Raw genomic sequence first — 16,603 nt, 5'->3', positions numbered from 1 at the left:
TGAAACAGGCTCAGAAGAAAAATTCAGCAGGGTAAGGAGACTGAGAGTGAGCTGGCACGCTCACCAAACTAGGCCCTCTCTGAGGACACCATGGTTTGGATCTTTGCCCACCCCCTGGCTGGCTTAGCGGATAATCTGTCCCTGTGCCCTACAGCTCACAGCTGCCTCCATGGCTCATCCTGTGGGCCTGGCAGAAACACTTCACCTTGGCTCTTCCAGATTTTCTTCTGCCTCTCATGTGTGGGCACAGTCCAGAGTGCCCAGACATCAGGCGGAAGACCCTCTGGTGATCACCCCCCAGCCCCCCAGGAACTTCCCTGTCTACGTGGTCCCTTCAAACTGCTTTCTGCCACCTTCCAACAGAAGTCATGTCAAGGCTTTTTTTCTGGGGCTGCCAATGGTCCTGAGCCCCATGGAGCCAGTGCTCTGGGCTCTTTCTGGTTCCCTGGGGGCAGCACCAGGAAGCAACAGACAGGGCCCCTCTGCTGGAGCAGCAATTCTCATCGCCCTCCTCCCTCCAAGAGATTGGGGAAATCCTTGGGTTTGGGAAGAAATCCTTTCCCAGTCATGAATCTTCTGAGATCTCTTGCTTCTTGCTGAGAATGTGGTTCTTCCTCTTTCTCTGCAAACTCCCCACATTCTTCTCATGGATTTATGCTTTGGGAAGCAAAGGCCTGGATGTCCCAGAGGCAGCTTCTGCTTTCTGCTGTGCAGCAATCCTCTTGTGAAGCAAGGATGTACAGAGACCAGGGACAGGGAAGGGAAAGCAGAAAATTCAGGAAGGAAAGGACTCCATGAGCTGGTGTTTTAAAATAGCAGCCAGCCACACCATTTGGTGGAAACATATGTGAACATGAGTGCCTGTGACTGGGCTTGTGACTAAGGTCCCCGTGAAACAAGAGGAGCTCAGACATGGGCTGGATTCTGCTGCACTGGCCCAGACCCTGGAGTGGGGACAGGACAGCACAGGTCCTTGCTTGCAAACTGGGAGCCGTATATGACAGCAAAGCAACGTGAAGCCACACTCGAACCAAGTGGAATGTCCACCACAAGCCTCAGTCTCAAGATGCCCTGCAGAGAGGGGGCAGCAAAGTCCTGGGCAGTAGCCTGAGATTCAGAGAAGGGAGGAGGTGGGGCTTGGGAAGTGGTCCCATGGTGGGACGTGGCTTTGCAGTACAGATGGAGGAGTTCACACCTGGTCTGAGGTCATAAGGAGCCATGAAAGGTTTCTGAGCAGAGGAGTGAGTGCTGAGAGAACTGGAAAGATCCTGAGTCCTCTTGAATAATAGAGAGGAATAGATAATCACTGAGCTGGAAGGTTATCTAGAAAGCTTCTTGAAGGACTCATTCATTCATTCATTCACTCAACAAATACCTATCTCAAACCTTTCATGAGCCAGACGCTACTGCACAATGATGAACAAAATAAACAACGTGTCTTCACAGGTGTTGGGGGAGAGTATAAAAATTAACCAACATATAAGCATATCTACCAGGCTCACCAACGGGCTCAGAAGAAAAATTGAGCAGAGTAAGGAGACTGAGAGCGAGAGATGCTCTTTCTGTTTGGGGGTCTAGCGTTAAAGAAACATTTATTCACGATACCAGTTAAAGAAGGTGACTTTATTCAGAGATGTGGCTGCTAAAAGGGATTTTGTAGTAGGGGAGAGAGATCGGGCTCAATGCCAAATGAAACAAGGAAAAGTGGGGATTTATGAGGAGGGTGAGGGTCAGTGGATGGAAAATGGCTGAGAGGAAATGTCAGGGGTGAGGGGGATCTGGCTAAACTAACCTACTGGGGGATTCTTGCTGCAGGCAGGCCAGGGTGGTCAGACATCACTGTGGGGTGGGGTGGGGGATGATGGAAGATGAGGAATCCGATCAGAAAAGAAGGGTGATCAGATATCGAGCATGGGGGGTTCTGGTTAAACTGCCTTTGTGGGATTCTGGCTAAAACTGGATAATGCGGAGATGAATACGGAAATCCAGAAGTTGAGGTCTAATGGGGAGGATAATGCAGAAAAGCCTGAGTAGAATCTGGTTAAAGAGAGAATCTTGGTCTGTTCCCCCTCTTGCTCAAGTATGGCTGGTCCTGGAGTAAAGAATGAAGAGAATGTGGGGTTGTGTTATGTGGAAGAAAGCATGGGCTTCGGACAGCTAAAATGGATAAGGGGCTCATTCCAGGCTGGAGAAATGGCTTGAGCCAAGCTTCTGGGGCGGAGGTGGGGGGTGGGGGTTCACAAGAGCTGCAATCTGCCAGTCTGGCTGACACTGTGGGTCTGTGGGGGTGAGTTTTGAGTACTGAGGCTGGGAGGGAGGTGGTGTCATTTGGGACAAGATAGTTAAAGGCCAGGCTGGGGGCTTCAGTTTTGCATTCTGAGCCACAGAGGTTACTGAGCAAGAGGAAAGGGATGGAATGAAAGGTCCTTGGGTCCCTGCAGAATGCTATCTTTCAAAACTATGGTGGGAGTGGTCAGGGCGGGAGCCTGGAGCCCACTGATCACACTCAGAGGCCCCCTCCTCTGCAATTACAAGCCCAGTCTCAGGGCAGGGCCAGATCAGAAGAGGATCTTCTCCATATCAAAGGGGAGATTAGCCCAGAGCCCTAACAATGTTACACGTGCTGCCCTTGCTCAGTGGTGACGCCTCTGAGACTGTCAGCTTTATATCTGCTTCTTTTTATCAATACGGGCAAATAATTCTCTAGACATTTATCATTTTAAACTGTCACAGTCCAGTGCCTTTCCCGAGGACCGAAATCAATACTGATCTTGGTTTGAATACTTTTCTGACAAGGCTCCTATTTGTAGATTCACAAGTAGAACTAATGTGTGTTAAAGCTATTCAGTTTGGCATTTTGCAGCTCCATTGACACATTAAATATAGGCGTTCACCACGACGATTAACCTTACAACTATTAAGTAATAAAAATCCTGCATACATATTTATTAGCTGAACATCCTACTCCCTGTGTGATGCCTTCCCCAATGAGAGGGAAACCAGAGGAGGTGGAGGCAGTTGCCAAGAGGTGAGATTCCGCTTTGGGAAGGCTGTCAGGAGGGACTCCGGGATCTCCAGGCTTTGGTGAAAGAAGAGGAGCTGCTTTGCCAATGAAGGCTGGATGGATCTGGATCGGACAAGGAGCTGGGATTGGCAGGAGCGGAGTTGAGGTGCTCTGGGAGAGTGGATCCAGTGGTGGCCCTGGGATAAGAACGCAGACTTCCTAATTTCTGATGCCTCTGAGGAAATGCCATTTCTCTTCCTGGGCCTTAGTTTTCTCATCTGTATACTGGGGTTGGACTAGAATTGATGCCTCCTGATCTTCTGGTAATTAATGTCATTGTGCACATAGAGAAGAACAAACTTTGTACAGCATACTAGCGTCAATAGGCAAGGCTGTTTACAGCCAGGAAAGGTCAGTGTGGGGGCTAAGGATGCCCCAGGGGTGCTCTGGCCATCAAGAGGGTAAGGAGGTAGGCGTTCTAAGCCAGCTGGTAACCTGCTCACCCTTGGAACCAGCAGGGACTGTCAAGCAGATAAGCCAGGTGTTCCTGTTAGTGTGATGCCTGGTTACTCTGCCTCTCAGCTCATGGATGGGCATGCCAGCTTCCCGGATGCTGTCTCCTGAGCCGGCATTAAGAAAGGTCCTCAGTACCTGCCTGCAACCTGACACATTAGTGCGTGGACCCCAGCATCCTGGATTTGGGTTCAGGTACAGGGAGGGTGGATATCTATGATATCTATTGCCGTGCTGGCTGTTGGTACTTTCGTTCTTCCTGGTACTAGGAATTTGCTTATCCCCCTGAGCAAGGGGCTTCACTCCTGGGGCAGGCAGGAGTTCCAGAATTGGCGCTTACAAATTCAAATACCCTTGCTAGCTCCTGGGTCACTTATGTGTCCTCACCATTCAGCAATATTCACAAGTTTTGGCCCAGGGGGAAGGGGCAGAGATCCAAGGAGGCTGCCTTAAAGAAGGGACCTCTGCTGTGAGACTCACTTGGCAAGCTGAGATTGGTCAGCCCATGAGGAAAGGCCAGCAGAAAGAGCATCTCTTTCTGACCTCCACAGCTGTGTCTGTGGCTGAGTAGAGCAGGAACGCCCCAGGAGGCAACCTTCTCAGCTAGCGTGGTGCCCTCCTTCTAGTCTTGGCTCACAGTCAAACCTTCTCAGTGATCTGAGGTCTGGCTCAGCTTTCCTGGCTCCTTCTGCATTTTTCTCTCACGAGGAGAGGGTCTCCCTGATAAATCCCCGGGCATGTTGAACCCCACCGCCCACTGCCGTTCGCGTTCCATTCTGCAAGATCCGGGTGAATACAAGCAGGAAGTAAGCCGGAAATGGTTCGGTAATGGAGGGTTCTTTTCGGTTTCAGGGAAAAGTGTGAGCGTGGAGCTGCCATCTCCATTTTACAGAAGAGGGACAAATGCTCAGTGAAGTTCTTTTCCAACTGCAAGTTGGAGTGTGGACACGGAGCACGTTGGCTGCTGTTGAAGGGGTCAGGCGGGGAGCAAGCCCTTGCTGGGAACCCGAGCGCGCATCGGTTTCCTCGAAAACCCTCTGCGTGGATCCAAGGATAAGTGCTCTCCTCTCCGTGAACGTTCCAGGAGATCCGGCTGGGAGATAAGTGTTTCGGCCGAAGGCACTGAGGCTCAGGGCCCGAGATTCGAACCCAGGTGTCTCTGACCACAAAGGGTATCAGAGTTTCCTCTGAGCTATGTCTACCGAGTCCACGTGCTGATGGACCACCAACCTCTCTCACCTCCTGCGGTCTCTGGGGAGGATGCTTCCACCCAGACTCTGGTTGCAATCCCAGTAGACGCCGGCGTGGGATGTGAAGGTTTTTAGAAGAGAGGATCCCAAAGACTCCGCATTAGGACGCAGCTAGGAGGCTGAGGGACCTGCGGGCATTTCATAGCACCATGGTTTCCCTCTAGACCCTTCCTCACTGTCCTCCCTGCTCTCGGGGGTCCACTGGCTTTCTCTGGACCCCCAAAGGGAAAAGTACGGAGGCCTCAGTTCGTGGCGTGCTTTTACCACTGCCGGCAGCCAGGCTGATGTGTGACCCGGACACTGTCTGGGAGTCTCCGAATCTGAGAGACCTGTCATTGGAGGAAGGCCCCTAGCTGGAGGTGGGGCCACGGAGAAGGGCGGGCAGGACCGCAGGAGGAACCGGTTCTACTTTCTCAGAAGGAGGGGACGGGGAACAGAAAGAAGGCTGTGTGGCTTTTCCCAGGGGAGGGGGCTGGGGGAGCTGGGATTACTCCTTTCTGCGCTTGAGGGTCTCTGGCCACGAAGGATGGGTCGTACTTGCTGCTGTCAGTTGGTGTATGCTAAAGTGTTCTTGGTTTTTCTCTGTTTCTATTTTCTATCTTGACAGAAAAATTGTGATTTTCACACTGTCATGAAACCAATAGGTCCCTGACATATGTTTTTGTAATCTGTGTAGCTGATTTCCCCGTGCTTCTGACAGTTCTATTACATCTCTGACAGTTTTATAAAATTTTTCCTCTGGGAAGTTGAAGGGGGTTTGTGCCTCCCCCCACCTTCAATTCCCCGATCCCCCATGCTAACTTGTATTTGGAGATGAAAGAACAGGAAGGAAGCTTTTCTTGTTCCTGCCCCACCATGTGAGCTGCCAGCTGGGTGGGAGGAGGGTGGTGTACACAATCTACAGACACAGTGAGGGAGCCCTGAATGCTGGAGAGTGGAGAGAACCACGGGGTTAGACCCTGGACACTCAGGAATCTGCTGGGGTCAAGGTGCTTCATCCATGGGCTCCAGATTGGGCTGCTTCCCTCTGAGCATCCATCTTCACCCTTTGTGAGCCTCAGAGAAGCATACTCAGGGAGGGACAAGGGCTACACTGCTTTATGTTGATACCTGTTGAAATACAGGCATGACAGTGATGGGCATGGGCAGCAGCACGTTTGCGTGTGTGTAAGTTCAAGGTTTCACACCCATGCACATCCACCCCTTCTAAGACACTGCACCAGGCCCCAGGGTGATGGAGCCACGGCCTCTGAGCTTAAGATCTTCCCAGGGTGTATTTGGGCACATATGACCTGCACTGTGGCCCCATCCCTGCGTTGGGTGAGCTCCCACTGGAAACTCATGTGCTGGGGCATGCAGGAGTGAAATGCTGGGGGCATGTTTTCATTGAACTCAGCTGGTGTCCAGGGGCACTGACTGTCTTCAGGACAATGGAGGAGAGTCCTGCTGAGCCATGGAATAAGGGGACACTGGTGGGAAGGAGAATGGGGGCCAGTGTCACCTTGCTGTGAGCATTGCTTGCCCAAGGAGGTTGTGGCCTGGTCATTCTGGCCCTGTCATCGTCTTGTCTGGTGGCCTTAGGCAAATTGTCTGTAATCTCAAGACCCAGACAAAAGAGGAGGCACTCAACATTGTCCTGGGGATTCTCCATGAAGCATATATAAGGTGGCCCTGAGACCTCCAAATAGCACCCCAAGCGCTGTGAAAGCCTTCACTACATCTCAGCCTGTTCTCAAGGCATTATTTGTGGCCTCTCAATCGACTTAGCCACTCTGATTTTCCTGTCTATGGGAAACGAGGTGTTGCCATGGCAACTGCCACATTACACGGTTCTGTACTGGCGATGCCTCTGAGATACAGAGCAGCTTCTCAAAGAGATACACTTTTCAACATGTCATGTAGAATTCTGTACTTGTTAGGGAAAATCGCATTTCCAGCAAAATGACATGCTTCTCCTGGGCTTGCAGACGTGCGGCTCACGCCTTTCTTAAACAAAGACTTTCATTCATTGCCTCTCTCCTGCCTCTCTGGCCTGCCACTGGCTACCCACCCCTCCCAAGTCCCAATCTCCTTTACATAAAATGTGAAGCTGGAGACCAGGAGCTGCGTGGAGAGGAGGGCTCAGCTGGCCAGGGTGGAAGTGCACAGAACTGGCTTTTCTGTACAGCAGAGGGGCTGGGAGGGAGGTCAGGGGTGGGTACCTTGGCCTCTGACTGAGGAGTCAGCCAGCTGGGAGGGTGGCTGGTCTGTCCTCTGATGTCCCTTGGCTTGTTGCCCAGTCACTGACCTGATTTCTCAGGGTGGAGTTAGAAGTAAGGATCATGGATGTTCCAGCCCTCCTCCTTGGTTAGTGCTACCAAAGGCCTCAGCGAGGGGTTGGTGTCCCCTTTGGGTCTGACATGCACCCCATGTGTTCAGCAGAACTGTTCCGGCTTCTTCCTGTATAGCACTGCTCTGGGCATTGCGGGGGAGCCAGTGCATGAAGACGGGCAGTTCGTTGCAGACCATACCTGGCCTCCGCCCTGGCATCCTTGGAGTCACCTTGGGTCCTACTTGTCACCTTGCGCTACCTGCCTCTCTTTGCGTCAGATTTGCCATCTGTCCCACTGAGCAGGTCAGGCTGGATTGTCTTGGAAGATCCTGCTCTGAAAGTCTGTCCCTTACACCCTGGTGGGATTTCCAGACACCACCTCTCCTTGGAATCACTCTTAGAGGTTCCAGAGCCCCTCTCCCAGATACCTTGACTTATACAATGGTTGCCTGGATATTGCAGGTAAGTCCGTGCTGACATGAGGATGAACCTCTACAAGGACCTGCTGTGGGTTGGCATTGGACCCCAGAGCAATTAAGAATTAGCAGGGTTTGCGTCTGACACAGAGAAACCAGTCTTTTCCCTGGTCGAGGAGAGCAACCTTACATGAGGAATCTAGGATCCTCTTGCCTTTAAACCAATGATGTTTGAAGTATGGTCTGGTTACAGAGATCCGCACTGCTCCGCACAGCGTTGATGGTTCACAGAGGAAGGAGCTTGCACCAGTATGTAAACAAACAAACACAACAGAAAGCACACGTGTATAAAATACTTGTGGCAGGACTTTCTCAACGAGGGAAGCAGTGCATTAACTTAGGTTCTAGTGCAAGGTGGGAATCTTGCTGCAGACAAGCCCTCTGAGTAGCACTGCCTGACAGCATCCCTCAGCTGCCTCCCAGCCTGAGATGGGACCTGCCCCTGTGCTGCTTCAAGCCAATATCACCTGATTCTTGGCCTCCAGGAGCCTCCCAGTGAGTCTCCTGCCTCCAGATTTACCCTCCTCCAACCCAGTGCATTCTCCACCCTGGAACTAGAAAGAGTTTTCCAAAATGCAATCTTGGTCATGTCACTTTCCTGTCAAATACTTCCCAGTAGGCCTCCATCATCCTTAGAGTCAAGCCCAAGTTCCTCCACATAGGAAAAGACTCCCATGCAGCTTGGTCCCTGGCTGCCTCTCCACCTTGCTTTTATCATTGAGTGATGGGATTGCTTTCAGCTCTCCAAATGTACCAAGGTTCTCTTGCTTCTTGGCCCTTGCCCCAGCTGTTGCTCCTGTCTGGAGCCTTCTTCTCCCTTCCTTTGGCCAAGTCCTCTTCCTTCTTCATCAGAGAAGGATCTCTGAGCTCCTTCTCATCCGTGTCAGCCAATCACCTGGATTAATTAGTTGGCATCAGCTGGATGGAAGGGACTGCTTATTGTTCTCAGATATCCTTCTTCTTCATCAGTGGAATCTCTCATTTAGGTTAGGCTGGTAGTAAGCAGAATAAACATGGTCCCCAACCTCAGATGCAAGCATGTTGCTAAATTCCAGCCCACGGGATATAAACAGCAGAGCTTCTGGAAAGTGTTTTTAAAGGATAGGTGCATCCTCCTTCCACCTCTCCTCTACTTTACTGCTAGCTGGAATGCAAATGTGATGCCCAGAGCTTGGGCAGCTATCTTTGATCCACATGAGTGGTAGTCACAGGCTAAGGATGTCAGGGGGAACAAGAGAAAAGATGCTTGGCTCTTTAATGACTTACATGCTTCCCTGTCACTCTGGACTGCTTACCTTCAGATTTCTTTTATATGAAAGAGAAGTAAGCTTCTGTCTTGTGTAAGTCACTGTTATTGTGGGGCTTTCTGTTACTCACAGTCAGAGCTCATTCTAAGTGATGCAGGTGCAAGTAACTGAATACCTGAAAGCAAGAAGACGTTTTAATTATCTCCTTTAACCAATCTGAAAAGAGAAGGTTCCGCAGGTTCCTCCATTGTTGATGGTTGCGTCTGCAGCCTGGATCACTGTCTCTGCGGTTCTCCCGGTCACAGGGTGGGCTCAGCAGCTCCAAACATGTCCTCACACAGCAGCAATATTCCAGGCAGAAGGATGAAGATGGGCTGATAGGCGATAGGAATGCTCCTCACACAGCTGTCCTGATACCTTGGGAAAAACCCTTCCCAGAAGCAGCCAAACTGATTTCCCTTGGTATCTCATTGGCTAGACCCTAGCTGTAAGGGATGCTGGGATGAGGAGCCTGGATTTCCCGCCTCTGTAGTGAGAGGCAGGTGAAGGTGAGTTGGAAATGGCTGGTGGCTGGACAACCCACGGTGTCTTTCGCATTGCCCCTCCAGGTACTGCTCTTCAGATACTGGGCTCCATCATCTGTTGGCTTCTCTCTGAAGCAGGAGCTTTGTGAAGACAGTGAGTGGTTCCGGGAGACAGAGCAGCAAGAGCTGTTAGGATGGCAGTGTCTGGAACCCAACCCCTGGGTTAAAATTTTGTCTCTTCTCTTCTGCTGTGGCTTAATTAGCATCTCTGCGCTCCATTGTTAGAGAGGGGATAAGAATTCTTACCTGCCTCAGAAGGTTGTTTGTGGATTGAATGAGTTCCTGTGCGGAATGCTAGAATGCTAGCTCTCAAACGTGGCTGTGCATGGGAATCATGCAGTCAGTTTAAAAAATTTAATGATTCCTGGGCACCTGTAGAGACTCAACTCTGACTGGTCTGGGGTTTGGCTTGGGCACTGGGATTTTAAAAAGCCCTCTAGTTGATTTGTAAAAATTATTTATTTAATATCTGGCTGTGCTGGGTCTTTGTTGCTGCTTGGGCTTTTCTCTAGTTGCGACAGGCAGGAGTTACTCTCCAGTTGCCATGCGTGGGCTTCTCGTTGCAGTGGCTTGTCCTGTTTCAGAGCACGGGCTGCAGGGTGCCGGAGCTTCAGTGGTGTTGGCCCCCTGGGTTCAGGAGCACAGGCTCAATAGTTGTGACACATGGGCTTAGTTGCTCTGAGGCATCTGGAATCTTCCCAAACTCTTCTGCACAGGGACTGAACCGTGCATTGGCAGGTGGGTTCTTTACCTCTGAGCCACCAGGGAAGCCCCCTCTAGTTGATTTTAATGTACAGCCAAGAACAGTGCCTGACACAGGGTGTCAAGTCACTTCAGTGCTAAGTCGCTTCAGTGGTGTCTGCCTCTTTGTGACTCCATGGACTGTAGCCCACCAGGCTCCTCTGTCCATGGGATTCTCCAGGCGAGAATACTGGAGTGGGTTGCCATGCCCTCCTCCAGGGGCTCTTCCTGACCCAGGGATTGAACCTGCATCTTATGTCTCCTGCACTGGCAGTCAGGTTTTTTACCACTAGCGCCATCTGGGAAGCCACTGACACAGGGTAACTTCTAATAAATATTACCTCTGCTTGCTTTGTTTATCATTGTGACTCTAGTCCCTAGTCTGAGGCCCGGCACATAGCAGGCCCTCACTAATTGTTTGTTAAATGAATGAATGAAAGTTTGGGGGCAAGAAGAGGTGGTTTAGGTCATTCGGTCCAGCCCTCTGGCACTGCGATGTTTACTCTTTCATTTGGCCTGGCCTCACTTGAAACATCTCCTGAGGGTCCAGGGTCCCTTTCCTCCTTCTCTTACTTAGGCCCCTAAGACTCCTCTCTCATCCACAGTCCATAAAGGAAGTTGCAGAGCCCATACAGCAGCTTTGTGCCTGGGATGCCTGGTCCTCCCACCCCTCATCTGGCCACCACCTTTGGTCACAGCTGTGGTGCCCCTGGGGAAGTGCCATGGGCCTTAACAGAGGAGCTGCCCTTTTCGGGGGTGCCATTCTGGCTGGGTGGGATGGATTTCTGCTGTAAACATAGCTCATCTGGGAGAAGCCCAGGTGCCATGTTTTGAACAGCTCTGAAACTTAAAGCTCAGAAGGCTTTGAAATGCAAATATTTTGAAGGAAACATAAGGTAAACATGAGTGCTTATTTCCCCCTGATGAAAACAATATGCTGTTTGCTCCGAAATGTAAATAGGGCCTCGATCGCTTTTAAAGAAAGCCATGTCTCCTATTTTTAGGCCCAAGGTAGTATCATTCCTAAAAATACATGCATCCGGCAGCCTTCCCAGCCCACCTGAATCCACACTTGCCTTTTGGTCATGGATGCCCTTCATTCCAGGCATCGCTGTCTTTTCCCATAACTCTTCTAAATCACCTCCCCTCCCCCGCATCTGGAATGCCACACTCCCCCTCCTCAACCCTCATCTAATTTTTCCAGTACTCTCTGAGTGCTTGGGAGTTCCTTTTGGATAGAATTCGGTGGGGTGGGGGTAGGGGCGGGTAGAAATCTGTAGCCAAAGGCATTTTACTGACTTGAAAGAGATTTTATGGTGCATTGAGTTCTAATCAACTTTAATAAGTATTTAATGCAGGAAGAAGACTTTGCCCCCAGCTCCGAGGCTGCTGTGCACGCTCACAGCCCCCTGTTGGCCACGAGAGAAAGGACCTTCACTGGGGCACCAGGGTTTGGGTGGGCGCGGCCAGTGACAGCTGCAGAGAAACGAATAATTAGCGATTTCAAGCCCTGATAATGAGCAGCTCCATGATCCTTCTTGGAGCCATTAGGAACATCTATCTTATTAATGATCCCTCCAGACAGCCGCAGGCCCGGGCACCCGGCTCCTCTCCAGTGGGGCTCTTGCATCTCATCTGTCTACTGAAGAGCAGAGATGGGAGGTGGCCGTTTTTCATCCCTCTTAGTAGGGGGATGGGGGCCTTCTGGGCTGGCAGCACCCCAGGGGCTGGTCTGGAGAACCCCCACCCGTGCTCTGGATCCATTCGTACCGAGCACTCCTGCTCCGCCCAGCAGAGGAGAACAGCGAGCACACCCTTTGTTGGGCGCCCTCCCTGTGCCGTGTGCCAGGAGTTGCCTTTACCTGCAGTGTTCTCTGTTCTTCCCTCCCTCCCACTCGCCTGGGAAGTGCTATCATCATCACGTTTGTGCAGACACCTGCTAAAGTTCCAGGATCTTATCCAAATTCATACAGCCAGTAAGGGCCAGTGCCAGGACTGGAATTTCTGTCTTTTTAATGGGTCTTTCTGCTGCCCCATACTGCCCTGAGAATGAATTCAAGGAAATAGCAACTCTTCCTGGCTGGCTTTTCTCAAAGACAATGCCCAAGCCAAGAGTTGCAGTCTTACTGTCCATTGGCCTCATGTGATTCACAGCTAGAAATCTGTTTTGACCCTTAATAATTATGAAATACCCATATAAATTTTCAGATTTACTGATAAATGGAAGAAACTGGACACAATAAGTTTGTCATCCTGGCTAGTTCTCAAGGACACCTGCTTTTCTTAGACGATTTGCCACAGGCCTTACCCCTCTGTATTGCCCCAGGATTTGCCTAATACGCTAACTTACATTATCTGTCTGTCACCATAAATGTTCGAGTTTGAGTGAGTCACTTAGATTTGTGGTTTTCAAACTTTATTTTATCAGCAGATTCTTTCTTTCCAACTATAAAGCAGGAAATAGGAAATCTCAGAGTTAAGGTTGGTGTGGACCTCAAATTCCACCCTCTTGGGCTCTACCTCCCATCCCAGTTGTCCCTTAAAATTTGTGGAAACCTCATAAATGGAGGTTTCCATGGAGAAATGGTTTGCAAATGGTTTTCATAAAGAACAAATTAGTGGCAACATCCTATGGATCCAAGAAATTCAACAGAAGATGCCCTGCCTGGAAGCCACACCTTGAAGGTCAAAATCAGCAGAGTTTGTGAAGGCTTTAGAGGCTACAGAGTAAGCCTAGAGGGGCCAACGGACTTTGAGCATGTGCGCATAGAAAACCAGTATCTGAGGCAGGGCTTAAGCCTGCGATTGGCATCTTCTCATCACTCCTACATTCTTTTTTTTTCCCAGAAGAACCCAAAATGTGAAGCTTCTGATCTGTGTCCACATCTCTAGCACCCTGAGCCCAGCCTTACTCCAACCTTCTATCTCCCATCCCGAAATCACACACTTTTTGGAAGTTGGAGACTGACTGACCAAGCAAACCGAGCCTGTTGCTGTGGGTGGTGCCTCCTAAGCTGTGGTTTGGCCCATGTTTGGAGCATCTTTAAAATGTGGAGCATCTTCTGTGCATGTTTATATGCCTGGGGGTAATTGAAAAATTACTTTCATGTGAAATGTGTACACATAGGCATATAAAACAGAAAATGTAGCATTAACCAGTCTTCACAATAAAAGATGAGGCTCGAACCCTTTTAATTTGGGGGTTATAATGTTGACTTGGATAACATCTCCTGGTGTTCTAGGTCAGGGGTCATCAAACTTTTTCTATAAAGAAAGAGGTAACTATTTTAGGCTCAGAAGACTGTATAGTCTTTGTTGTAAGTGCTTAACTCTGCTGTTGTAACTCAAAAGCATCTGTAGACAACGTGGAAGGGAATGGGCTTGGCTGTATTCCAATAAAACTTATGATTTCAGCTTGTACTAATTGCTGGAGGAGAAGGTAGGAGAGAAGGATCCAGTAGAAATTTGTTTATTTTCCTGGCCAGATTTTAAGTTTCAGGAGAGCAGGTATTCTGGTCACCATGTGCAGGAACTCAAAGTCAAGGCCTGTCAAGAGCATGTCCCAGTTTAGCCTTTCCTTATGTACAGGGTTCAGGAAGAAAGAAGGTGAGGAGTCAGAGGTCAGGGTGGACATGTGGTGAGCAGCTTCCTCAGGTGGGGAGGACCCATCAGGTGCCTGAGGGCTGGGAAGGATGGGCCAGGTGAGGGCAGAGGGGAGGGCATATCAGGAAGCAGTGTCGAGTGGAACATCAGCGGGTGATCCATGAGAGTCAGGAGGTGGGGCTGAGTGCTGAGTCTGGTACCTGATCCTGGAGCACGTGGGGATCTGGATAGAGCTGGTGGCAGTGGGAGCCATGGTTATCCCTGAGCAGGAGAGTGATGGGACATGGGGAAATTTAGTCAGCCAAGTTGAGCAGGGCAAAGAAGGCAGTGTTGCTGTTTGTGGCAGCTGTTTACTGCAGGAAAGGGAACCCTCTCTGGGTGCACACCCTGGCTGTGGCGGGTAGAGAAGCCAATCACTTACCTTCCCACTCCCACTTACCAAGCAGTCCTTCAAGGCCAGAGAAATGGCCTACTTGAAAAACCTTGCAGCATCTGCAGGAGTCTAGTGGTGGGAGCAAGGAGAACAGAGACTTCTAGAGGCTGGAGGATGCTTGGGAGAAGGAGGATGCTTGGGAGAAGGTGGATGGATGTCCCAGAGGCGGTGAGAAGAGGCTTTCTAGATTTCCTTGTTGGGACTCCCACATGTGACTCCATGGAGCTAAACTGCACTAGGAGCTTTGCAGTCCATGTGGCTGACCCAGGATTTATGTTCCACTTCGAGTCTTCTGGTTGCAGTTAATGAGGGAGGCAGCTGCTTGTAACATTCTTGCGTGTGACCCATGAGAACCTGTTCTTGTCTAACAGATGAGGACATCAGGGTGGAGAGAAGTTAAGTGACCTGCCCTAGCTAGTAAGTGGCAGAGTTCTGTTTGAAACTTAGTTCTTTGACTCCAGGTTCCACATATATTTTTTTTCCCTGTAATCAGCTAAAGCTGTTATCAGATACTGGGAGATGGCAAGGGAAGGGAATGGCTTTTACAAGTGACTCCCTAGAAATCTTTCCTCTGATTCAGCTTCTGGACTACAGTGGGCAACTACTGAGTCCTTCATCAGCATCTGCTCCCTTTATTAGGGACCCTTCTCTTCTTGTGAACATTCTCCATCTTCTGGAAGTTTCTATCCTCTTTGCTCCCACCACTAGGGTCCTGTAGATGCTCCTATGTTTGTAGAGGACTCACTTTCTCTGGTGTTGGCATTGCACCCCAGGGCCTGTTGGAGTCCCTGCCTGAAATTTTTTAGGATGGAACTGGAAAGAAGTCTCCAGGGCAGGCGCTTGGATGGTAATAGCCAGAAACACTCAGCCTTGGGGTTTCGAGTCATGTTTAGGAGAGAGAATGAAGCCTTGTGCAGAGAGAGGTCGAGGTGAGAGATGGAGAAAGAAGGTTCTGGTCCAGCTTGGGTTCCTGTTGTTCTGAGGTCCAGCTGGGTCAGTTGAGTCATCTGGCCTTCTTCTGAATTCTGTAAGAGTCAGTTCCAGTTCTGGCCTCAGCTGTCAGGTTGGTCTCTGTCTTCTTGCAGCATGAGTCCTGAGTGACAGACAGCTTATGAAGGAGTATTTGCTATCATACAGGCATGAAATATTTACAGGGCTCACCCTGCATGCCTGGCATTCCTCACGGCTGAAAGGGCATGGGGCCGGGGGCAGTGAAGTTCTGTTCAGAGGTTTGGGATGCAGGCATGAGCCTTCTAGAGAGGATCAGTTAGCGTGAACTTATCATAGACTCTCAGAGGTGTGAAGAGACCCCAGATGTCACCTAGCTCTATGTCTGGGGTTAGGCCCATGACCCTAAAAGCTGATTCTGATGCTAACATCTCTGTCTTTACCTTGGAGGGAGAAGATGAATATCTCCAGATCTCAGGGAAGGGACTTCCCGACCCCCTGAGCCAGAGCAGGGTCAACTGACTCAGTGTTCATGGATAATCCCAAGTGCTGAGCACAGTGCCTGACACACAGCAGACCCTGGCACGCGCGCTGGATGCGTGAACACGCGAGTCCTCTGAGCCTGCCCTTGGCTCAGCGGGGAGAACGCCGCTTCTCACAGGCCCTAGTGCTCTTGGCTGCAGCGCTTTGTGACTTCCAAAGCTTTCTCAGCTCCCTTTTACCAAAGCCCTCATCTGCACTTGCACACAGACGCACACACACAGACACACACTCAGGAGGAGACACTCAGGAGGAAGAGCAAGACCCCAGGTTCCAAGGGCAGCTTCTCCCCACTACTGAGCAAGTTTATGGTACAAGTGAAGTCTCTGTTGGTATCTTAATCCTGTCCTTTAGTTTGTCTGTCTGTTTCTGTCTCCAGCAGTGAATGTACTCCATCCATCTCCAAACCCTGCTGCCGCCACTGCTGCTGCTAAGTCGCTTCCGTCTTGTCTGTCTCTGTATGACCCCATAGACAGCAGCCCACCAGGCTCGCCTGTCCCTGGGATTCTCCAGGCAAGAACACTGGAGTGGGTTGCCATTTCCTTCTCCAATGCATGAAAGTGAAAAGTGAAAAGTGAAAGTGAAGTCGGTCAGTCGTGTCCGACTCTTAGCGACCCCATGGACCGCAGCATACCAGGATCCTCCGCCCATGGGATTTTCCAGGCACACACACGAAAAACCGATACTGTCTTCCAGGCTCTTGGCAAATGTTTGCTGAGTGAATGTGGAGTGAATGAGATTAAACGGATGCACTTATCTTGCTCTAGTCTCAGTGAGATGATTCGCTTTTAAAGAGCTCAGCAGCTCATAGGGGAGCCGGTAGCTCAGGAACCGGAATGAAGGACGGATCAAAGTGCTGAAATAGACGGAGAATTAGGGCACTGTGGGCGCTCCAGGGAGGGACTCTACTCAGAGGCGGGGAGAGATTTCCCAGAAGGAAAAGTACATTTGTC

General features: G+C 50.4%; 1 protein-coding gene across 2 annotated transcripts in view; it reads left to right on the top strand.

Moving 5' to 3' along the window:
- Positions 1-3,121: 3,121 nt before the first annotated feature.
- The window catches only part of LOC147342852 (uncharacterized), a 239,908-nt gene continuing 226,426 nt past the window's right edge, over positions 3,122-16,603 (top strand). For both annotated transcript variants that reach the window (XR_015156754.1, XM_086381801.1), the window contains exon 1: positions 3,122-9,349. The gene's annotated coding sequence lies outside the window, so the exon portion shown is untranslated. The remainder of the gene's footprint in view (positions 9,350-16,603) is intronic.

The sequence above is a fragment of the Bos grunniens genome, chromosome 28 (assembly GCF_055505025.1).
Source record: "Bos grunniens cultivar Pamir isolate PY7600 chromosome 28, Bosgru_T2T1.0, whole genome shotgun sequence".
Classification (NCBI taxonomy): Eukaryota; Metazoa; Chordata; class Mammalia; order Artiodactyla; family Bovidae; genus Bos; species Bos grunniens.
This window is presented reverse-complemented; position numbering and strand designations above follow the sequence as displayed.